General features: G+C 38.7%; 1 protein-coding gene across 5 annotated transcripts in view; it reads right to left on the minus strand.

Moving 5' to 3' along the window:
- Positions 1–26,302, minus strand: part of SPAG9 (sperm associated antigen 9) — a 135,114-nt gene that overhangs the window by 100,832 nt on the left and 7,980 nt on the right. Inside the window, exon 1 of one of the 5 annotated variants that reach the window (XM_064271239.1) lies at positions 3,906–4,088. The exons of the other annotated variants lie outside the window; for them this stretch is intronic. The gene's annotated coding sequence lies outside the window, so the exon portion shown is untranslated. Of the gene's footprint in view, positions 1–3,905; positions 4,089–26,302 lie in introns of those variants that run through there. 5 annotated transcript variants of the gene reach the window in all.

Below are 26,302 nucleotides of genomic sequence, written 5' to 3' on the forward strand. Positions count from 1 at the left end.
CAGAGAAGACGGGAGGATTATTTTCTAAAAAACTCAGACTAGGGTATTTTTTTTTTTTTTTTTTTAGGGTATACCAAGCACAGGCAGATGACATATTTAAAAGAGAAGAGTTAAGTGGAAGCCTGTATGACTCATGGCGACCCCACATATCACAGAACAGAACACTGGCCAGCCCTATACCATTTTCATGATCACTGATATATTTGAGGCCATTGCTGTGGCTATTGCATCAGTCCATCTCACTAAGGGTTTCTCAGGCCTTCCCTTGCCCTCTACTAGATCAGACATGACGTCGTTCTCCTACGACCAGTCCCCTCCTGATGATACATCCAAAGTAAGGAGGTTGAAGTCTTGGACAATATTGGGTGATTCATAGGGCTTTCGTTGGCTAATTTTAGGAGAGAGATCACCAGGCCTTTCGTCCTAGTCAGTTTTCCTCTGAAAGCTCCTCTGACCCTGCTGGTACTTGAAATACCAGTGGCATAGCTTCCAGCATTATAGCAGCACACAAGACATCACAGTACGACAAACTGACAGTAGTAGCACAAAGTCTCTACACTGACAGTAATACCGACAGCCCCTGACAGTTCCTGCCATCACCCAAGTTCCCGTATCGTAGATAACGAGGATTATCTACCACTCCACCACCAATCTCCCTAAGAAATTATTCTCTGGAAAAACTTAAATCTCCGAGAAAAGACCACTGGATGTTGAAATCTGAGATCCCAATAGGCAGTAAACTATATCCAGGCATACAACCAGGCCCTCCTTTTTTAGTGCCTTCCTTTCTTAAAACTTGAAGGCATAATTAAGGGTTATCAGGCACTTAAAGCTCCAACCTGAAATAGAGACCAAAACTATCAGAAAAAATGGGACTCTGAAGAAACCAAGCAGGGAACAAAAGAAAACGTTAGTGAAAACTATAATTAATATACTCAGAAACCAACGAAAAGACATTGCATCCATGAAACCAGGACAGTATTGCTATTTTAAAAGGGCAGGGGGTGCAGGGGTTGAACAAGGAAAAACTCTTGGAAATTATAAAAGTATGAACAATCAAGCACTTATCCTTGATTGTACAAACTATACCTTAAGGTAACCAAACAGTTGATACTGGGCCACTCTCCTTTATGAGAAAATTTAGCTAATAAATGCAGAAGGGATAACTGACTTAGAATAATACCATTTTCTAATCTCTAATGAAATAACAGGGAATATCCAGTCAGTATTCAGATTTCCCCTGTTATCCAACAAATGCTTTTACAGTCAGGGTCCTAATAAGGCTCATACATTGATGTGGATGATATATCTCTTACCTCTCTTTAAACTACAGATTCCTCAATCCTTTTCACCGAATGATCTTCACAGCCACTGATGATCATATAATGGGATACTATAAAAAAAACCAAACCAAACCCAGTGCCGTCGAGTCGATTCCGACTCATAGCGACCCTATAGGACAGAGTAGAACTGCCCCGTAGAGTTTCCAAGGAGCGCCTGGTGGATTCGAACTGCCGATCCTTTGATTAGCAGCTGTAACACTTAAGCACTACGTCACCAGGGTTTCCAATGGAATACTATACAGCAATTACAAAGCAAAATTTAGGTCTAGTTACTATCTATGACCAAGAACGCTCACTTCTGCTAAAGTGAAAGTAGAGAGATTTATTGAGGGTAATATAATTAGTGAACTGGGGAAACACAGGGCAGGAAGGAATCTACCAAGTGATCCCACCTTCCAAGGGAGAGGTGAGTCTTTTATATGGTAAGATGGGAAGGGTAAAGGCTTTGATAGCATATGACTAACAGTAAAATGGTGAGGAATAGTGAGAGACCACCAACACCATAATCTCTTTCAACATCAGCAAAACAGCAAGAGACCACCAACTTCATAATCTCTCTTATTATTAGCAAATCCTTCCCAGGACAACCACATTCACACCCCCACTCTCATTTGCTAAGAATAGTTAAGGTTTAGGGAAGTTGAAGGATACATTCTCAGGAATGCAGAGGCAGAGGCTTTGTACAAGCTAAAGTCTGATTCAAAATGGAGTCTATTTAACAACAAGGAGTTTGATTCAAACCTGGATTAGCTTATCCTGTTCTAGCCAGGAGCCTCAATTTGGAGTATTCCTACACACTACGTACTTCCAAGTAGAGGATGTTGCCAGCTATGAGTGAATGAAACTGAAGAGACAATTCACAGAAAAGGAAACTAGGAAAACTTAACATAAGAAAATACGCTCAACCATACTAGTGATCTGGTAAAAGCAAATTAGAATGAGAGATCATTTCACGCACATCAGATTTGCAAGAGAAACCAAAAAATCTGATACTGCCAAGTGTTGGCAAAGAGACAGGGAAATAGGAACTCTTATACACTGCTGGTAGGAATATAAATCAGTATACCCCTTTGACAAGCAATTTGGCCATATTGCTAAGTTTATAAAGACATACCCTAAAAACTGATTAGTATCAAGTCGATTCTGTCTCATAGCAACCCTGAGTCAGAATCAACCCACAGGATTTCCAAGGCCGTAATCTTTTTGGAAGCAGACTGCCACATCTTTCTTCCACAGAGCGGCTGGTGGGTTCGAACGCTGACCTTTCGGTTAGCAGCCAAGCACTTAACCACTGTGCCGTGAGGGCTCCTTCATATCCTAAAGCCCAGCACCTTATTTCTAAAGTACATACCTTTGAGAAGCTCTTGCACATACGCAAGATGTTGCTACAGCCATGTCTACAGTACATACTGCAGTAATACAGGAAACAACTCAAACTTTCATGAATAGAAGAACAGATATAAAAATAGTATATTCATAAAATGGAATACACAGCAGTTAAAACAAATGAACTAGCTGTACATGCATGCATCAACATGGACATATAAAAAACAATGATTAAAAAAAGCAAACTGCAAAATTATATGAAAGTATGATAGCATTTATGGAAAAAAAATGTTTAATCACCCAAAGCAATACTATACACGGTATGCAGGCAGGTAGGTAGGTATGTAGACACATCGACAGATACATAGATTAGACAGACAGATTAGACAAATAAAGAGAGAGGGAGAGAGATTATCTAAAAACATGAAATAGAAGAATATATACCAAATTCCCAAGTGGCTGATTCTGGGAAGGGAAGTAATACTGGGGAAGAGAACAAAGGTGACTTTAATTTTCTGTTTCTTTTACATAAGAAAAAAAAATTTTACCATATTTTGCCCAAATTAACACATACTTTGTGCGTTTGTTTGCCAGCTGCACTCTCCCCCAGGAGGTATTTTCGTAAACGCTATGCTGAATTTTTTTTTACAACAACATGTGGAAGAGGATTTGCATGGCAGTGCTTGGTGAGGGTGCCTCACCACGGGGGAGGGTGCCGTGACCAGCAAATGAACCAAGCAAGCATATACTATTTGTGTAAAAATACGGTATTTGAGTAAAAATAAGCTTAACATTTTACTCTGTGGTTAGATGAGTTTTTTTTACATTATTCTCTTTACTCTTGAGTTTGCTTCTAGTAAACATGTTTGAGTTTTCTTAAACAATGGCTCTCAATCTTAGGGTTGAAAGAGGGTGAGGTAGTTATGATCGCAAACACCAAATACGCAAAACAGTGTAGCAGCACTTCTTCCAACCACAGTCTGAAATACTCATAGGGGTATTTCAGGTGAGGTAGGGTTACAAAAAGAAAAAAAAAAAACCCTTGCTGTCAAGTTGATTCCAACTCATAGCGACCCTATAGGACAGAGCAGAACTGACTCATAGGGTTTCAAGGAGTGGCTGGGGATTTGAACTGCCGCCTTTTGGTTAGCGGCCAAATGTTTAACCACTGCACCACCAGGGCTCCAAGGTAGGGTTGGAAGGACTTTAAAAATTAGCTATTTTGAAAACACTCGCCAGGTGGTTGACGGTTCCTCCTAGTGTAAGGAGAAGTCAAAAGTCAGCTGAACTCAAAGATGAATCTTGATGTCAGAACTCCCCTCGAGGCCCGAAACCAATTCTTAGCCATCTGAGAGTGGTTATGATCCAACTGCTCTGTATGAACAAGGAAAGATGTCCAAGACATCTTATGAATTAAAAAGAAAATCAAGTTACGAAATGCTACCACAATATTCACATATAAAAAGATATTAGGAAAAATGTATATCAAGACTAAATCCAGGACAATTAGATCGTGCCTGGCTACCACCACCAACTGCTCTGACAGGGATCATAATAGAGGGTCCCAGACAGAGCTGGAGAAAAACGTAGAACAAAATTCTAACTCCAAAAAAAAAAAAAAAGACCAGACTTACTGGCCTGACAGAAACTAGAGAAACCCCAAGGGTATGGCCCCCAGGCACCTTTTTAGCTCCGTAATGAAGTCACTCCTGAGGTTCACCCTTCAGCTGAAGATTAGACAGGCCTATAAAACAAAACGAGACTAAATGGGCACACCAGCCCAGAGGCAAGGATGAGACGGCAGGAGGGGACAGGAAAGCTGGTAATAGGGAACCCAAGATCGAGAAGGGGAGAGTATTGACATGTCGTGGGGTTGGCAACCAATGTCACAAAACAGTATTTGTATTGCTTAATAAGAAACTAATTTGCTCTGTAAACCTTCATCTACAGTACAATAAAAAAATGTATATCAAGCTGTAAATTGTTAGTTATCTCTAACAGAATTCTAGTTATCTAGTGCTGCTACAACAGAAATGCCACAGTTGGGAGGCTTTAACAAACAGAAATTAGTTTTCTCACAGTTTAGGAGGCTAAAAGTCTGAATTCAGGGTGCCAGCTCCATGGGAGGCTTTCTCTCTCTGTCTGCTCTGGTGGAACGTCCTTGCCACTTCTGAGCTTCTGCTCCTGGGGAATCTTCATGTGGTCTGGCATCTCTCTTCCCCCATCTCAACTTGCTCGCTTGCTCATTTAATCTCTTTTATATCTCACAAGAGATTGACTCAAGACATACCCTACATTAATCCTGCCTCAATAACATAACAAAGACAACCCATTTCCAAATGGGGTTATAACCACAGGCATAGAGGTCAGGACTTACAATACATATTTTTGAGGGACACAATTTAATTCACAACACTGCTTCAATTTTGTTTTTCTTTTTTACAAAGAACATATATTTTGCTTGGAAGCAGGGAAACAAACAAAACAACAAAAACCATTAGATGAAATAATGCACACAAAAAAGTACCACACATGGTGAAAGAATTATACTCACTGACCAAAGCATCATTCATAATTGTATAAATATAGCTAAATATGATTGTTTATTCAACCTGTGCTTCACAATAACGTTTCTTGCATCTCAGAGCTATTTTATATTAGTAGTGACTAATCATCACAGATGAAGCCCTGGTGGCGCAATGAGTAAGCATTCAACTACTAACCAAAAGGTCAGTGGTTGAACCAACCAGCGGCTCTGCAGAAAAAAAGACCTGGTGATCTGCTCCTATAAAGATCCAAACCAAAAAAACCCACTGCCGTCGGGTCGATTCCGACTCATAGCAACCCTATAGGACAGAGTAGAACTGCCCCATAGAGTTTCCAAGGAGTGCCTGGCAGATTGGAACTGCTGACCTCTTGGTTAGCAGCTGTAGCACTTAACCACTCCGCCACCAGGGTTTCCAAAAGATCACAGCCTAGGAAACTATGTGACAGTTCTACTCTGTCCTACAGGGTCGCTAGGAGTCAGAATCGACTCAACGAATGTCGACAACAAATTAAAAAAAAAAGTTGACTCCAAACTTTTTGGAACCATGGATACTGGATGAACCCCTGAAACTATTGTCCTGAGATAATCTTTAAACCTTAAACCAAAAATATCCCTTTAAGTCTTCTTAAAACCACATCTTTCGCCTGCAGAGGGGCTGGTGGGTTTGAACTGCTGACCTTTTGGTTAGCATCCAAGCACTTAACCACTGTACCATCAAGGCTCCTAAACCAAAAAATAGTTTAGCTTAACTAGTAAAGAAGGTCTGCCTTGAACATTATGCTCTTTTAAGATCTATCTATACGGGATCAATTAACAGCAGCAACTAGAAAGATTAGATAGGAACCTTAGGGAACAGTGAGTTTATGTTAATGGAAGGGGAACAACTCAGAAAAGGTGGGTAAGAATGGTTGCATAACTCAAAGAATGTAAACAGTGTTACTGACTTGTACATGGAGAAACTGTTGAATTGATGTACGTTCTGCTATATATATTTTCAACAACAATAAAAAACAAAAGAAAAAATTGACTAGATGGCAACTACTTAACTGGTTAGTGACTAATGACACTGAGCATCTTTTCATTGCTTCTTGGTCATTTCAATATCTTCTTTGCTGAAATGTCTAATCAAGTCCTTTGCCTATTCTTTTAATTGAGTTTTGTCTTTTTATTGCTAAGCTCTAGTTCTTTATATGTTCTGGAAATTAAAAACTTACACGTGTCGGTAGGTGCCCGCAAGTTGGTTCCAATTCATAGCAACCCTATGTACAACAGAACAAAACACTGCCCAGTCCTGTGCCATGCTCACAATCGTTATGTTTGAGCCCATTCCTGCAGCTACTGTACCAATCCATCTTATTGAGGGTTTTCCTCTTTTTCCCTGACCCTCTACTTTATCAAGCATGATGTCCTCCTCCAGGGACTGGTCCTTCCTGATATCAGGCCCAAAGTACATGAGACAAAGTCTTGCCATCCTTGCTTCTAAGGAGCATTCTGCCTGTACTTTTCCAAGCCAGATTTGTTCCTTCTTCTGGCAGTCCATGTATATTCAATATTCTTCACCAACACCATAATTCGAAGGCATCCATTCATCTTGGGTCTTCTTTATTCATCATCCAGCTTTCACATGCATATCAGGCAACTGAAAATACCATGCATGGCTTGGGCCAGGCACACCTTAATCCTCAAGGGAACATCTTTGCTTTCTAACACTTTTATTGACTGCTGCTTCCATGGGCGTTGATTACGGATCCAAGGAAAATGAGATCCTTGACAACTTCAATCTTTTCTCTGTTTATCATGATGTTGCTTATTGGTCCAGTCATGAGAATTTGTTTTCTTTATGCTGAGCTGCAATCCATACTGAAGGCTATATAATCTTTGGTCTTCATCAGTAAGTGCTTCACTTTTAGCAAGCAAGGTTGTGTGATCTGTGTATCGCAGGTTATTAATGAGTGTTCCTCCAATCCTGATGCCCCGTTCTTCTTCATACTGTCCAGCTTCTCAGATTATTTGCTCAGCATAATACAATAACTATGCTGAAAGGATACAATTGTGACACACACCTTTCCTGACTTTAAAACACAGTTTTCCCTTTTTCTGTTCAAATGACTACCTCTTGGTCAACGTACAGGTTCTGCATGAGCACAATTAAGTGTTCTGGAATTCCCATTCTTTGCAATGTTACTCATAATTTGTTATGGTCCACACCATCGAATGCTTTTGCACAGTCAATAAAACACAGGTAAGCATCTTTCTGGTATTCTCTGCTTTCTGTCACAATCTATCTGACATCAGCAATGATATTCCTTTTTCCACATCCGTTTCTGAACCTGGCTTTAATTTCTGACAGTTCCCTGTCGATGTACCACCACAAATGCTTTTGAATTATCTTCAGCAAAATATTACTTGTGTGTGATATTAATAACACTGTTCGATAATTTCTGCTTTCTGTTGGATCGCCTTTCTTTGGAATGGGCACAAATACGGATCTCTTCCAGTCATTTGGCGAGGTAGCTGTCTTCCAAATTTTATTGGCATAGACAAGTGAGCGCTTCCAGCATTGTATCCATTTGTTGAAACATCTCAATTGATATTCCGCCAATTCTTGGAGATTTGTTTTTTTGCCAATGCCTCCAGTGTGGCTTGGACTTTCTCCATCAGTACCATAGGCTCTTGATCATATGCTACCTCCTGAAATGGTTATAATGTCGACCAATTATTTTTGGTACAGTGACTCTGTATATTCCTTCCATCTTCTTTGATGCTTCCTGTATCATTCAATATTTTGTCCATAGAATCCTTTATTATTGCAACTCGAGGCTTGAATTTTTTCTTCAGTTCTTCAGCTTGACAAATGGTTTTCTAACTACAAGTCTGTGCACATTTCATTATAATACTTTGTCTTCCGCCCTTTGTCTGCTGCCCTTTGAGAACTTCTGTTTAGCTCTTTTACTTCATCGTTTCTTCCAAAAAGACAGGAAATAAAGAAAAGACCAAAATAGTGTCAGAAGAAATTCTGAAACTTCCTCCTGAACAGAGAAGCTAAATCCAATACACGGTTCCCAAAAATATTCTCTCAGTCTGTAGGTTGTCTCTTCACTTAGCTGATAAAGCCCTTCAATGCACAAAAGATTTTAATTCTGATATATTTCAATTTGTTGCTTGTGCTTTTTTGTCTCATCTAGGAATCCACTGTCAAAGACTAAAATCCAAAGCATTGTCCCTATGTTCTTTTCTAAGAGTTTTATTGTTTTAGTTCTTAACATTTAGGTCCTTGGTCTATTTTGAGTTAGTTTTCATGTATGTTGTGAGGTACGAGCCCAACTTCTTTCTTTCACATGTGGAAAGCCAGTTGTTCCAACACCACTTATTAAGAGACTATTCTTTCTCCTATTAAATGGAGATGCTATGGTTTTATGTGAACATTTGACACTGTTACGAAAATATTCTTCTATTACTAAGAAAAAAATCAGAAAATACTATGCTGAAAAAAAAAAAGAGGACATGATTATTAAAGGAAATTTAGATAATACCTAAAAACAGAAAGAAAAAAATAGTGGATAACCATTTCTTTCCAGTCTTTTTCTCTCTGTGCGTTTCACTTAATCATTAGCATTTTAACACAGGGCTCATAAATATAATTTAATCAGTACAATTATTTCATTTAGTGAATGTGCAGAAGTTTATTTAACATTTCCCCCACTGATTATTTTGATATAAATAATGCTTCATTGAATAACTGTGTAGGTTAATCTTTTTATATTTAGGAATATCCTTAAATTCCAAGATGCGCAGAATGACTACTTCAAAGTCTTTTGATAAATATTAAAAGTTGTCACCATATACATTATCACTAGCAATATATGATACAGATTCCTTTCACCATTTCCCCCACTAGCCTTGGTACTACGTTTTTTAATCTTTCCACATTGAAAGGGAGAAAAATGGCATCTTGTCTTAATAGGCATTTTTCTGGTTATTAGTGAGATTAAATATTTCAACTTAGGTTGACCTGATAATTTTTTTTCTCTTTTGTATGAACTATTTGTTCACTTACTTTGCTCTTCTATCTAATGAGGTATTTGTGCTTTTCTTAAGGATTTATAAGAAGTGTTTCTGTAAAGATACTATCCTTTATTATTCGATGTATTTAGTAACTTTATTAAGAATCTCAAATCTTTAGTTTGAACTAGGGCCTTTTGCTAATCTATTAACTGGCATAAAGAGTTTAATGCAACTAACGAGTGTGTACATATTCAAAAGGACTCGCTTTAAAAAACCATTGTATGTAGAGAATATGTTTCAGTAATATTGGCACCTTGAAGGCTAACATGGGTGATGTGAACTGTTAACACACTCGGTTGCTAAACTAAAGGCTGGGGGTTCAAGCTCAGAGGTGCCTCAAAAGAAAGGTCTGATGATCTACTTCCAAAAAATCAGCCACTGAAAACCCAATGGAGCACAGCTCTAAATATACAGGGTCACCATGAGTCAGAATCAATCAATGGCAACCGGTTTAACTGGTTTTAAGTCTAAAATAGTCAGCTTATTTTATTATTTATCTCCAGAAACTCTCAAAAGTAACTTCTACTTATGCTATTAGTTATTTAGGCGTCTCATTAAAACAAAACATCACTGTTACCTTAATAATTTTCCGAGTTAAATCCTATTACAGCTTTCAGTATGGATTACATCTCAACGTAAAAACCAAAACCAAACCCAGTGCCATCGAGTCAAGTCCGAGTCACAGCGACCCTATAGGGCAGAGTAGAACTGCCTCATAGAGTTTCCAAAGAGCGCCTGACAGATTTGAACTGCTGACCCTTTAGATAGCAGCCGTAGCACTTATACCTCAACATAATGAAAACAAAAATCCTCATGACTGGACCAAAAAAACAACATCATGATAAATGGAGAAAAGACTGAAGTTGTCAAGGATTTCATTTTACTTGGATCCACAATCACTACCCACGGAAGCAGCAGTCAAGAAATCAAACAACACACTGCATTGGGCAAATCTGCTGCAAAAGACCTCTTGAAAGCGTTAAAAAGCAAAGATGTCACCTTGAAGACTAAGGGGTGCCTGACCCAAGCCATGGTATTTTCAATCACCTCATATGCATGCAAAAGCTGGACGATGGGTAAGGAAGACAGAAGAAGAACTGATGCCTTTGAATCACCGTGTTGGTGAGGGATAATGAATAAATACGAACTGCCAGAAGGAGAAACAAATCTGCCTCAGAAGAAGTACAGCCAGAATGCTCCTTAAAAGCGAGGATGGCAAGACAAGGTCTCGAGTACTTTGGGCGTGTTATCAGGAGGGACCAGTTCCTGGAGGATAACATCATGATTGATAAAGTAGAGGATCAGGGAAAAAAGAGGAAGACTCTCAATGAGATAGGCTGATAGACTGACTGCAATAATGGGCTCAAGTATAACAACATTTGTGAGGATGGCACAGGACCAGGCAGTGTTGCACACAGAGTCACTATGAGTCAGAACAGCATCTAATAACAACAACAACAAATTCTATTAAGAACCCCAAATCTTAAGTTTGAGCTAGAGCCCTTTGCTAATCTATTAATCAGCATAAAGAATTTAATGCAACTGACGGTATTATAAATATAGAACAAAGAATGATAGAAGTGAATTTAGTCAAGTGGACTGACTATATAAATCACAGAACTTTCAAAAGTTCAATGAATCCAGTTGATCTAGTCCTACCCTGTTTTGGACTTGGGATAGACCATTGCAGAGTTTAGCAGAAAGTGAGGAAAAACATTTTTTTTAATTGTGATTTTCCTATTTTAATCTGAGGTTTTGTTTTATTGTTTTAGCTTAGGAAAGTAATAATGCTAGAAGAGGGGAGGGAAGTAAATAAAAGAGGGCTAGAAGATATTGCTTTTACCTAGAATATAATTTAGCATTTTAATTATAGTTAATAGCAATCAGTGTTTTGGGGGAAAAATAAATCTACCTATGACTTTTTTTTTTTTACATTTTTAAAAATGTGTTTCTTAATGGAAATTTCCAAACATATATAAAATAGAGAATAGTGTAATAAACTCTTATGTAACAATTATCAGCATATGGCTAATCTTGTTTTATCTACACTCTTCCTCTTTTTCCCTAACAAATCTCAGATATCATATCATTTCATCTATAAACAGTTCAGCCTATGTTAAAGTTACATTAAAATATGTATACGTGAAAATACACAAACATACAGAAATTAAACAACACACTACTAAACTACCAATAGATCAAGGAAGAAATCAAAAGAAATATTACAAATTTCTTACAGTCAAATGAAAATGAAAAGCACAATACACCAGCACTTATGGGGTACAGCAAAAGCAGTACTCAGAGAGAAGCTGACAGCAATAAATGCCTACATGTAAAAAGAAGAAAGATCTCAACAGTTTATCTCCACAACTTGAGGAACTACAAAGAGAAGAGCAAATTAAGTCTAAATTGACCAGAAGAAAGGAAATAATGAAGATCAAAGCAGAAATAAATAAAATTGAAAAAAAAAAAAATCAACAAAACCAGAAGTTGGATCTTTGAAAAGATTAATAAAATTGACAAACCTTAAAAAAAAAAGTGTGACAAAAGGACAAATATTATATGATTTCATTTATATGAAATATCTAGAATAGGCAAGTATATAGAAACCAAAGTTTACTAGTGGTTACCAGGGGTAGGATGGAGGAGGAAAAGTAAGGCAAGTCGTTGTGTAGGAAACACTGAGTTTCTCTTTATAGCAATAGAAAATCCAGCAACTAATATAGGTGATGATTGCACAACATGATTAATATAATTGATGCTACTAAATTGTAAATATGAAAAACATTGAATTGGCAAATGTTATGTTACATATATTTTTACAACAATGAAAAAATGTGATAGGAAGACTTAACATTATAAAAATGTCTTTTCTACCGAAAGCAATCTATACATTTAATGCAATTCTGATCCAAATCCCAACGACATTCTTTAATGAGATGGAGAAACAAATCACCAATTTCATATGGAAGGGAAAGAGGCCCCAGATAAATAAGGCATTACTGAAAAAGAAGAACAAAGTGGGAGGCCTTACTTTACCTGATTTTAGAATCTATTATACTGCCACAGTAGTCAAAACAGCCTGATACTGGTATAACAACAGATACATGGACCAATGGAACAGAATTGAGAATCCAGACATAAATCCATCCACATATGAGCAGTTGATATTTGACAAAGGCCCCAAAACAGTTAAACGGGGAAAAGACAGTCTTTTTAACAAATGGTGCTGGGTACCTGGATATCCATCTGCAAAAAAACTGAAACAAGACCCATACCTCACTCCATGCACAAAAACTAACTCAAAATGGATCAAAGACCTAAATATAAAGTCTAAAGCGATAAAGATCATGGAAGACAAAATAGGGACGACGTTAGGAGCCCTAATACACAGCAAAAACAGTATAGAAAACTTTATAAAGAACATAGAAGAAAAACTACATAACTGGGAGCTCCTAAAAATCAAACACTTATGCTCATCCAAAGGCTTCACCAAAAGAGTAAAAAGACTACCCACAGACTGGGAAAAAGTTTTTAGCTATGACATTTCTGATCAGCGCCTGATCTCTAAAATCTACATGATACTGCGAAAACTCAACTGCAAAAAGACAAATAACCCAATTAAAAAATGGGCAAAAGATATGAATAGACACTTCACTAATGAAGACATTCAGGTAGCTAACAGATATATGAGGAAACGTTCACTATCATTAAAAAAAAATTAGCCATTAGATAAATGCAGATCAAAACTACAATGAGATTTCATCTCACTCCAACAAGGCTGGCATTAATGCAAAAAACACAAAAGAATAAATGTTGGAGAGGCTGTGGAGAGATTGGAACACTTATTCACTGCTGTTGGGAATGTTAAGTGGCACAACCACTTTGGAAATAGATTTGGCGCTTCCTTAAAAAGTTAGAAATAGAACTACCATACGATCTAGCAATCCCACTCCTTGGAATATATCCTAGAGAAATAAGAGCCTTTACACGAACAGATAAATGCACACCCATGTTTTTTGCAGCACTGTTTACAATAGCAAAAACATGGAAGCAACCAAGGTACCCATCAACGGATGAATGGATAAATTTAATTATGGTATATTCACACAATGGAATACTACGCATCGATAAAGAACAGTGAGGAATCTGTGAAACATTTCATAACATGCAGGAACCTGGAAGGCATTATGCTGAGTGAAATTAGTCAGTTGCAAAAGGACAAATATTGTATAAGACCACTATTTTGAGAAACAGTTTAAACTGAGAAGAAAACATTCTTTTGTGTTTACGAGAGGGGGAAGGGAGGGAGGGTGGGAAAAGGGTATTCACTAAATTAGATAGTAGATAAGAACTACTTTAGGTGAAGGGAAAGACAGCACACGATACAGGGGAGGTCAGCGCAATTGGACTAAACCAAAAGCAAAGAAGTTTCCTGAATAAACTGAATGCTTCGAAGGCCAGCATAGCAGGGGCAGGGGTCTGGGGACCATGGTTTCAGGGGACATCTAAGTCAATTGGCATAATAAAATCTATTAAGAAAACGTTCTGCATCCCACTTTGAAGAGTGGCGTCCGGGGTCTTAAATGCTAGCAAGCAGCCATCTAAGATGCATCAATTGGCCTCAACCCACCTGGATCAAAGGAGAATGAAGAACACCAAGGACACAAGGTGATTACGAGCCCAAGAGACAGAAAGGGCCACATGAACCAGCGACTACATCATTCTGAGACCAGAAGAACTAGATGGTGCCCGGCTACAACAAATGACTGCCCTGACAGGGAACACAACAGAGAACCCCTGAGGGAGCAGGAGAGCAGTGGGATACAGACCCCAAATTCTCATAAGACCAGACTTAATGGTTTGACTGAGACTGGAGGGACCCCGGTAGTCATGGCCCCCAGACCTTCTGTTGCCTCAGGACAGGAACCATTCCCGAAGCCAACTCTTCAGACATGGATTGGACTGGACAATGAGTCGGAGAGGGATGCTGGTGAGGAGTGAGCTTCTTGGATCAGGTGGACACTTGAGACTATATTGGCATCTCCTGCCTGGAGGGGAGATGAGAGGGTGGAGGGGGTTAGAAGCTGGCGAAAAGGACACGAAAAGAGAGTGGAGGGAGAGAGCGGGCTGTCTCATTAGGGGGAGAGTAGTTGGGAGTGTGTAGCAAGGTGTATATGGGTTTTTGTGTGTGAGACTGACTTGATTGTAAACTTTCACTTAAAGCACAATAAAAATTATTTAAAAAAAAGTGAGTGTGATCTTTTTTTTTTTGCTTTGAAAAACGATCATCAATGGCTTCCCACTAGAATGAAAAAAGCAGTTGCTGCCAAGTCAATTCTGACTCATGGAGAACTCATGTATGTCAAAGTAGAACTGTCCTCCACAGGGCTTTCAATGCTGATTTTTTTGCAAGTAGATCACCAGGCCTTTCTTTTGAGGTGCCTCTGGGTGTACTCTAACCTCCAATCTTTTGGTTAGTAGTCAAGCATGGGTATCACCGAAGGGCCTCCAACTAGAATACAGTCTTATAATACAATCCAAACTCTTTACCATGGCCTGCAAAGCCCAATGAGTGACAGGTCCTTCTGCCTCTCCCACCTCATCCCTGCCATTCCCTTCCCCTAGGCTGGCTGCCTCCTTTTAAACCGTGGCCTACCTTACAGCCCCATTCCCTCTGACTGGAATGCTCTTCCCTGAAGTTATCCTCCAAATCCTTCAATTTACAACTGTAACAGTATGTCCTCAATGGCCTTCCCTGACTGTCCTATCTAAGATGGAATGGGGTCATTAGTTTAGCTTTTCAAATATAACTTTAATCCTCAGGTGCACATGTATGCCTTTCTGGAGACTAATAACATGTGAACTTATGTTGATCATAAAACTATACTTCTTTCTTGCCAAAAAACCAAAATATTTTCACATGCTTGAAACAAAAACAACACCCAAACCTAAAAATGTATCGGAATACCACTGGGAAAAAAACATGTAGTGGCAAAGGCAAAAACATCATCATCTCAAAAGATGTAGAATAAGCACTTCGCAAAAAAATCCAACATCCTTTCATAATAAAAATGCTCAACAAAGAAGGAACAGAAAGGAACCCCCTCGTTCTAAGAAAAGGCATTTATGAAAAACCCACAGCTATCACCATTCTTAATGGTAAAAGACTGAAATATTTCACCCTATGATAAGGAATAAGACAAAGATACCCGCTGTTGTCTTTTCTATTCAACATTGTAGTAGGGGTCCTAGCCAGGACAAGTAGGCAAGAAACTGAAATAAAAGGCATTCATATTAAAGAAAGAAATAAAACTTCCTCTGCTTGCAGATGACATGATCTTGTGTATAAAAAATCTTAAGAAATTCACACACAAAAACTATTAGAACTAATAAATGGGCTCAGCAACATTGTGGGATACAAGCTCAGTGGCAAAAATGAACCGTACTTATAAACGCTTGCAATGAACAATCCCAAAATGAAATTAAGAAAAACAGTCCCAACTAATGGACCACAAGTACCACAGCCTCTACCAGACTGAGTCCAGCACAACTAGATGGTGCCCCGCTACTACCAGCAACTGTTCTGACAGCAATTGCAATAGAGGGTCTTAGGCTGAGCTGGAGAAAAATGTAGAACAAAATTCTAACTCACACACACTCAAAAAAAGAGAGACCAGGCTTACTGGTCTGACAGAGATTGGGGAAACCCCAAGAGTATGGCCCCCGGGCTCCCTTTTAACTCAGTAATGAAGTCACTCCTAAAGTTCACTCTTCGGCCAAAGATTAGACAGGCCCATAAAACCATATGAGACTAAATGGGCACACCACCCCAGGGGCGAGGATGAGAAGGCAGGAGGTGATAGGAAAGCTGGTAATGGGGAACCCAAGGTTGAGAAGGGGAGAGTGTTGACTTGTTGTTGGGTTGGCAGCCAATGTCACAATACGTGTATTAATTGTTTAATGAGAAACTGATCTGCTCTGTAAACCCTCATCTAAAATACAATTAAAAAAAATTTAAAGTTAAAAGAAAATTCCATTTACAATACCATCAAAAAGAATAAAATACTCAGGAACATTTTAACAAAAGTACAAAATTTATATTCCGACAACTATGCAACACTGTTGAAAGATACAAAAGAAGACCTAAATAAATGGAAAGACATCCCACATTCATGGATTAGAAGACTTAATGTTAACATGCCAATGCTCCCCAAATTGATCTACAGATTCAGTGAAATCTGCATCAAAATCCCAGCTAGCTTCTTTGCAGAAATCAACAAGTTGATCCTAAAATTCATATGGAAATTGAAGGAACCCAGAATAGCAAAAAAATCTTGTAAAATAAGGACAAAGTTGAAGGGCTCATACTTGGCTATAATAAAATAAGATAAACAATAACAATGGTTGGCCAAGATATGGAGAAATTGGAATTCTCATACACCACTAACAGGAATGTGAAATGGTGCAACTGCTTCGAAAAACGGTCTGGCAGTTCCTCAAAATGTTGAATATAGAGTTACCATATGACCCAGCAATTCCACTCCTACATATATACCCAAGGGAAATGAAGAGACATGTCCACACAAAAACTTGTACATGAATGGTCATAACAGCATTATCCATAATAGCCCAAAATTGGAAACAACCCAAACGTCCACCAACTGATGAATGGTTACATAATATGTGGCATATCAATATAATGGAATCTTATTTGGCAATAAAATAGAATGAAGTATTGATACATGTTACAACATAGAGTGAAAACATGCTACATTAATGCCAATCACAAAAGACCACATATTTAATGATTCAATTTATATGAGATGTCTAAAATAACCTAAATCTATAGCTACAGAAAATAGATTGGTGTTTGCCTAGAACAGGGGTGTTGGGGGTAAAGGAGGTTGACCAATGTTGAGTACAAGGTTTCTTTCATGGTAATGAAAATGTTAAAAAAGTGATTGTGGTGATGGTTGTACAATTCTGAGAATATACTAAAAGTCACTGAATTGTATACTTTAAATGTGTGAATTGTATGGTATGTATCACACACACACAAAATCTTACATAGGTTAAGCTGACTTTTATAAGACTTTCTGATCAAAAAATCTTATAAATTGATATAAATGTAAAATATATGATAACAACTATATAAAGTGAAAATTTCACAAGAAGAAAAAAATCAAGTTCGTCAGTTGAGCCCCCACCCCCCAAAACGTAGTATATTGGGGAAAAGGAATTTTCCAAAGTTAACAATACTAATACTGCCATTTGACTCCATTCACTCTCCACCTAGCAACATGGTCAGGTTTCCAAGACCAGGTCGTTACATGAAAATTGCCATTATGTGAAAAGGGAGAACGACAACATCAGATCACAAAATGGAAAATTACTATATCATTACATAACTGCCAAATTACATTATTACGTAACTGCCAAACCACTGAGAATCAGGGCCCCACCATGTTGTCACACAACCTTAACCATCACAGCCAGCGTTACTCTCACCTCACACGTAAACATTACTGCCAGACACATAAAATAGTGGGATAAATTTTTTACTAGCGTCATAAATGCAAAACGCTGAATAACGAGATAGTCGATAAGTGAGGAGTGGGCACAGTATGACAGAAAAAGGAAGTATTCTTCATAACTATACTTTTAAGAAAAACTGAAGTACTGAAACACTTTTACCACATCTATTTTAATGAATTTTTTTTAGAACTTCATACATACCTTCCTCTTTTAAATGGAGTATATCAAATAAGATTTAACCTTTTGTTGATAATTAAGAATCATCACTCTGAATCACAGTGAATTGCAGTTTACTAAACCATACTGCATTATAATGTGTGATGCCTTGGAGATAAAAACCCAAACTCCATAGCACAGTCCTTAACTTTCTGGGCACTAATTGTTTTCCAACCTCAGTTCTTGCCACCTATGTGGCAGAAAAACTTTTTTTTTTTTTTTAATTAATTTTTACTGTGCTTTAAGTGAAAGGTTACAAATCAGGTCAGTCTCTCATACAAAAATTCACATAACATTGCTATACACTCCTAATCGCTCTCCCCCTAATGAGAAAGCAGAGTCCTTCCCTCCACTCTCTCAATTTGTGTCCATTCGGACAGCTTCTGGACCCCTCTGCCCTCTTATCTCCCATCCCAGACAGGCGAGGCCAACATAGTGTCATGTGTCTACTTGATCCAAGAAGCTCACTCCTCACCAGTATCATTTTCTATCCCATTGTCCAGTCCAATCCCTGTCTGAAGAGTTGGCTTTGGGAATGGTTCCTGTCTTGGGCTAACAGAAGGTCTGGGGACCATGGCCTCTGGGGTCCTTCTAGTCCCAGTCCACCATTAAGTCTGGTCTTTTTATGAGAATTTGGGGTCTGCATCCCACTGCTCTCCTGCTCCCTCAGGGGTTCTCTGTTGTGTTCCCTGTCAGGGCAGTCATCGGTTGTGGCCAGGCACCATCTAGTTCTTCTGGTATCAGGCTATGTACTCTCCGGTTTATGTGGTCCTTTCCGTCTCTTAGGCTCATAATTACCTTGTGTCTTTGGTGTTCTTCATTCTTCCTTGCTCCAGGTGGGTTTAGACCCATTGATGCCTCTTACGTGGCTGCTTGCTAGCATTTAAGACCCCAGACGCCACTCTCCAAAGTGGGATACAGAATGTTTTCTTAATAGATTTTATTATGCCAATGGACTTAGATGTCCCCTGAAACCATGGTCCCCAAACCCTTGCCCCTGCTATACTGGCCCTTGAAACATTCAGTTTATTCAGGAAACTTCTTTGCTTTTGGTTTAGTCCAGTTGTGTTGACCTTTCCTGTATTGTGTTTTGTCTTTCCCTTCACGTAAAATAAAACTTATCTACCATCTAATTAGTGAAAACCCCTCTCCCGCCCTCTCTCCCCATCTCGTAACCATCAATGAATATTTTCTTCTCTGTGTAAACTATTTCTCCAGCTCTTATAATAGTGGTCTTATACAATATTTGTCCTTTTGCAACTGACTAATTTCACTCAGCATAATGTCTTCCAGATTTCTCAGTGTTATGAAATGTCTCATGGATTCATCATTGTTCTTTATCAATGTGTAGTATTCCATTGTGTGAATATACCATAATTTATTTATCCATTCATCCGCTAATGGGCACCTTGGTTACTTCAACTTTTTGCTATTGTAAACAGTGAAGTGAACATGGGTGTGCATATATCTGTTTATGTAAAGGCTCTTATTCCTCTAGCATATATTCCAAGGAGTGGGATTGCTGGATCATATGGTAGTTCTATTTCTAGTTTTTTACGGAAGCGCCAAATCAATTTCCAAAGTGGTTGTACCATTTTACATTCCTACCAGCAGTGTATAAGTGTTCCAGTCTCTTCACAACCTCTCCAACATTTATTATTATGTGTTTTTTGGATTAACGCCAGCCTTGGAGCGAGATGGAATCTCACTGTAGTTTTGATGTGCATTTCTCTAAAGGCTAATGATGGCAAGCATCTCCTCATGTATCTGTTAGCAGCCTGAATGTCTTTAGTGAAGAAAAGTTCCATTTTTTTCAAAGAACACATGGAAAATTACTATTTACTACTTAAATATATTGAAAAATGGCATGTTTTTGTCATTCTCTAGATAAGTCACACATTTTCAGACCTCTCATACTTCAGCTCTGTGGCACATGACTCAGTTAATGCTACCCCTTCTCCCAGAAAATAAGGAGCCCTGGAGACACTGTGGTTAAAGTGCTCAGCTGCTAACTGGAAAGCTACCAGTTTGAACCCACCAGCTGCTCCATGGGAGAAGGATGTGGCAGTCTGCTTCTATAAAGATTCATGGCCTATGGGACAGTTCTATTCTGTCCTATAGGGTCGCTATGAGTTGGAATCCACTCGATGGCAATGGGTTTTGTTTTTTCTCCCACAACTCATTCTTCAGGTCACGTTAGTTGTCATTTAGCACCTTGTACATACAGTACTTTAGAACGTGTACATCAGCCTCCCCCACAGGACTATGAGCTCCTTAAGGCAAAGCCCGGGACTATTCATTCTTGTATAACCATTCCTGGCACAGGGCATCTAATTAACATCTGTTTCATAAGTAGATAAGTGGGATATACAGGTAGGTAGTTATCAGACATATAGATAACATTTAATTTGTATTAACTAAATACCTGGGGCTTTTATATCTGACCCCATCCCATTGCCTTTGCTCTTAGTCACTGTACTATATTAATTTTTGTTTATTTTCAGTATTCTACTTCAAAGATACCTGCCATTTGTTATGTGTAAGTACTCGTCTCTCATAGAAACCCTCTTAATTTGTGGCTTACAACCTGTTGAGGGCTAAGAAACTACTGTATTTAAAATAAGGGTAAATAAGTAATTTGCCTTTAATTGTTTCTCCAGTAAGCCAAGATCATGAACTTTTACTGCAGACTTTGAGACATTTGTTTTGGCAGTTCAGAAACTTGTTGATTTCCTGGTCCTCAACTAGGTTAGGGATAGTTAAAATTGAGGAAATTCGTGACTAAATTCTTATACCAGCATAAAAGTATTCTTTATTAAAACTTAAAACTAAACAGAGCCACAAATTGAGTGGGTAATTCCTATTAAATATTTCTCAAATTACAAACAAATTCAAGCATACTATTTTCACAGTGTCATGGATTGAATTATGTTCCCCCCCAAAATATGTGTATCAGCTTGGTTAGGCCTTGAATCCCAGTATCTGAGACTGTCCTCCATTTTGTGATTGTAATTTTATGTTGAAGAGGATTAGGGTGGGATTGCAACACCACCCTTAAGGGAGTTTCCCTGGGGCACGTCCTGCACCACCTTTTATCTTACAAGAGATAAAAGGAAAGGGAAAGGAGCAGAGAGTTGGGAACCTCACAGGACCAAGAAAGCAGCACCAGGAGCAGAGCACATCCTTTGAACCCGGGGTCCCTATGACTGAGGAGCTCCTCAACCAGGGGAGATTGAGGAGGAAGACCTTCCTCCAGAGCCGACAAAGAGAGAAAGCCTTCCCCTGGAGCCGACACCCTGAATTTGGACTTGTAACCTACTAGACTGTGAGAGAATAAATTTCTCTTTGCTAAAGCCATCCACTCGTGGTATTTCTGTTATAGCAGTACTGGATGACTAAGACACACGGTAAAGTCAGAGACAAATAACTGTCTTTTTACGTTACCCTTCTAGATTTACAAAAAGCCTTGTTTATTTGATTCCACACTTCTGTGTGACCTATTTAACTTTTAAAAGGGTATTTGCTTTTGAATTGGTACCAGTAACAAAAAAAAGTTGCTAGGACAACAGGTAACTCAAAGACAATTCAACATATTGAGGATTTTCTAATTAAAATTAGAAATCTGATTCATAGCATAATAGCCTAGCAGAGGCTTTTAACCAATACACATTTCAATGCCCAGGAAAGAAATCTTTACTATTCTTCAGAATGAATATTTTCTTCAGAAACAAGTGTTGTTTTACTAACCATTCTACTTGTTACTGCAGCATACTGCTGCATCTTAGAGATGTTTAACATAAGATTCTAAGCAAATAGCTAAAACTATGTTTTAGCACTTAATCTTTAGTTGTATGGAAAATTTATTCAGACAGATGAACTTATTCCTCAACCAGTAACTTAGAAACAAGTATTTCCTAAAATGGATAAAAATATACCAGAGAACCACCACAAATGTAAGCCAATCAGAGAATCATGCTGAAAGGACTTTTCAAATCACCTAGCCTAACCTCTTTGCCAGTGATTTTAATGCTTCAATTTTTTAAATGCATCGGTATTTCTAGAATATCTACAACATATAGGACAATGTAAGTAAGGTGCCCAAAATAACTATACTTATGAGAAGTCATAGTCTTCCTGTATGTAAAAGTCAAAGGACTTACTGAAGAATGTTTTGGAAGTTTTAGCAAAACTTTGCACCAACAGCAAGAACAATAACTTGAATGCACAAGAGAACTTTAAATGGTTAGGCTTAGTGATTGGACCTTTAACATATTTGTCCATCAATCTGTCTGTCCCTCTGTCCATTCGCCCACCCACCCACCCACTCATCCATCCACCCAATCAACGAACCAATATCTATTAAGTACCTATCGTGTCCCAATAATTTAATTGGGGAATAAAGGCAATAGGATAGTTGATAAAACATTAGAAGTACTATGAGATGGGAAAGACACTGCGCTGTGGGAGGATATAAGATGGGCACAACGCATACTTGGGAGTTCATAAAAGGCATTCCATAATTGAATCCTGAAAGATGAGTAGTTAGGCAGGCAATAGGAGAGAGAATACTAAACAAAGAGGCAGCTTTCATGAAGGCCTGGAGGGAATGCTTGTTGCAAAACAAAGTTAAAGGGTTCAGTATGATCTGAGAAGGAAAAGATGGGGCTGACAAGATAAGGGGCTGCCTGATCACCAGGGCTTATATATCAGGAACTTAAGTCACCTCAAGAACTTTAGAAGGAGTCATTATAAAAAGCTTTTAAGTATGGAAGTGATCGATCAGATTTCCAGGGAGAGATATGAGCACAGTGTGATGGGCAATTTACAGACTGGCACTACTGAAAGAAGGAAGGCCAGTTGAAGACAGCTGTCCATTCATTTATTCATAAATTTTCATTGGGTACTTTCTATGTGCCAGACACTGGAATACAGTGGTAATGACACAAAATGCCAGCCCTGTGGAATTTGCCTTCAGGGCAAGTGGTGCTGGTGGCCTGTACCAGTGTAGTAGAAGTGGACTTGGAAAGAAGTAAAGACATTTCAAGATACATAAAAGTTGAGAACAAAAGAAGATAGTGACAGTGAGGAGGGAGCAAGAAGAGTTAAAGATGGTGACCAGGTTTCTGGCTAAGTGATGCCCTTCATGAAAACAGGAACAGAGGAGGAGCCGGTTTGGGAGACAAGTTCAGCTTTGGGAGACACGCAAATGGTAATGTCCAGTAAACAACAGTAATATGGATCTGAAATTCTAGAGAGGGATCTGGCTTAAAGTTCTTAATAGGCTGTCATTTTTTTGTCTCCCCAGTGGGCACAGTACCAAGCATATAGTTGGAATTCAATAAACAGCTCTTAAATGAATGAAGGAGATATACATTCTGAACAATCAACAAAAGGTAACTGAACTCATGGGAATGGATAATATCAGCTAGGCAGTGTACCAAGTGAAAACTAAAGAGGACCTTAGAACATCAAGGAACACCAACACTAAAATGTAGGTGAATCCACAGAAGAGTGGTCAGATAAGTAAGGGGAAAAATCAAGAGACTACAAAGTCACAGAACCCATATATAATGTGTCTCAAAGGAAGGAGTGGCCAAAAGAGCCAAAGTTTGCTGCAAAGTATGAAAACGAATAAAACAGAAAACAAAAGAATTGCATTTATGAAAGTTGCCTACTTTTCTTAATTTTCAAGAATGAAGAGCAACTCTGAATATCCCTGTCTTATGACATGTTACGACTTACTTCTCAAAACACTGCCCTATAGCAGGCTACAAAAACTTTAAAAAAAAAAAAAAAGAGGTATTTGACTGTATCAGGACCGACCCCTGTTATAAATCAGGGACTACCTGTATGCCTGAAGTGTCAGATCTAAAGCATCATTCTTATGAGACACATTATTTCCTCTACAGGCAGCTGAGCGTTTTACAAATTTGTCTGTTCCATCTAAAGGCCCGCCTCTTTACTCTATCACATCACCCTGTTTATTTCCTGCATGGCATCTATCCCAATCTGTATTTAATTGGTTTGTTTATTTATTCTGTCTTACAATGTAAACTCCAAGAAAGCATGGGCCACCTTCCTTTTCTGTTTTGTTTGCAGCTGCTACTTTAGAGCCTAGAATAGTGCCTGTTATTGTTGGGTGCCATCAAATCAATTTTGACTCACAGCAACCCCATGTGACAGAGTAGGAGTGCCTGGTAGGATCTTCTAGGCTCTACAAGATCGACACACAGTGTCTGCAACAATGAGCTCAAACACAGCAACGGCTGAGAAGATGGCGCAGGGCCGGGCAGTGTTCCGTCCTGTTGTACACAGGGTCGTTAGGAGTCCAAACAGACTTGGTGGCACCTAACAACAACAATTTTTACAGCAGCAGATGGACAGGTCTTTCCCCCATGGAACCGTCGGGTGGGTTCGAACTGCCAACCTTACATTTGGCAGCCCAACAGCTAACTGTTGTGCCACCAGGGCTCCTAAAATAGTGCCTAACTCAAAAAATATTTGTTCTTTCTGAGCATCTATGTGTCAATTTATCTTTCTATCTACCTATCAAAGAATGGGATGGGGGAGAACTAGAAGATCACGGAGTTCCCTCCCAACCCTTAAAAAATAAATGAAGAACAAGTGAAAATACATTTTAAAGGATAATAATAGAATCCAGAATCACAAAAATCCTAGACCTATCTCTTTTTATCTTAGCTGCAGGACCTCAAAATTACTCGAAAAAAATTCTTTTCAGGCTCTATTACCCTAGCAGACCAGGAAAACAGTCAGAAACAAGATATATAGGAAATATTAAAAAAAAAAAAAAAAAAAGCCCATTACTAGGGTCAGTTTCTCAATTTCTGTATCTCAAAGCTTCCAAAGAGGAGGGAAAAGCCATGATTTTTTAGGTATAATTTGTAAAAAATTTTAGCCAATTTTAATTCAGTTTTACAGGACTTAAATTTAAACACCTTATAGAAAAAAACTGCTAAACTGCAAGCAATTATTTCCTCTTTCCCAAACGGGTTACATTAATTCAGTTTAAAAATGTTAACCAGAAAGGGCCACTTGAACCAGAGACCTACAATATCCTGAGACCAGAAGAACAAGTTGGTGCCCGGCCACAATCGATGTCTGCCCTGTCAGGGAGCACAAGAGACAACTCCTGAGGGAGCAGGAGACCAATGGGATACAGACCCCAAATTCTCATTAAAAGACCACACCTAATGGTATGATTGCGACTAGAGGAATCCCAGAGACAATGCTCCCCAGAACTTCTGATGGCACAGGACAGGAACCAACCCCGAAGACAAATCATCAGGCATGAAAAGGACTGGTCAGTGGGGGGGAGAGAGATACTGATGAAGAGTGAGCTAATTAAATCAGGTGGACACGGGAGAGTGTGTTGGCAACTCTTGACTGGAGGGGGGATGGGAAGATAGAGAGAGAGGGAAGAAGGTAAAATTGGCATGAAACGAGAGACTGTAAGGGCTGACTCAATAGGGGGAGAGCAAGTGGGAGAAGGGAGTAAGATGTATGTAAACCTACATGTGACAGACTGATTGGAATGGTAAATGTTCACTTGAAGCTTAATAAAAATTAAAAAAAAAAAAAAAAATGTTAACCATCTATCATCTCTATGGTAACCCTGGTGGCGTAGTGGTTAAATGCTATGGCTGCTAATTCAAAAAGGTTGGTAGTTCAAATCTGCCAGGCGCTCCTTGGAAACCCTGTGGGGAAGTTCTACTCTGTCCTGTAGGGTCGCTATCAGAAAGAATTGACTAGACGGCAATGGGTTTGGTTTGGTTTATCATCTGTATAATAGCTGACATGTACCATATGCTCTTACAAATTAATTCAAATGGAATATACATACCAGAAAATTTTCTCAAGTGTAAATAATATCGTGCAGTATGCCCTCATTTTTTAGGAGATAAGTATGTTTAAGTATCGAGGGATAAAACGTTATAATGCCAAAAGCTTACTTTGAAAGAACGGTTCAGCAACTTAAAAATATGCATGAATATACATACAAACACACATACACACACATATACCGTAAAACTTTCAAAAGCCAGAACCTGTTAAGGTGGAAACCTGTCAAAGAAGGAAAATGCAAACACTTCCCACTAAAAGGAACAATAGAATAGTGGTTAAAACTGTACTCTGTCAAAGGTGGAAAACCTGCAAGACCCAGAAAAACAAGGCAGTCCTGCCGAGTTCCAGCTCTCACAGGTTTTCACTGTATTTTTTTCTTTTTAACACATACACACGCCAACAG

Source organism: Loxodonta africana, chromosome 18 (genome assembly GCF_030014295.1).
Source record: "Loxodonta africana isolate mLoxAfr1 chromosome 18, mLoxAfr1.hap2, whole genome shotgun sequence".
Classification (NCBI taxonomy): Eukaryota; Metazoa; Chordata; class Mammalia; order Proboscidea; family Elephantidae; genus Loxodonta; species Loxodonta africana.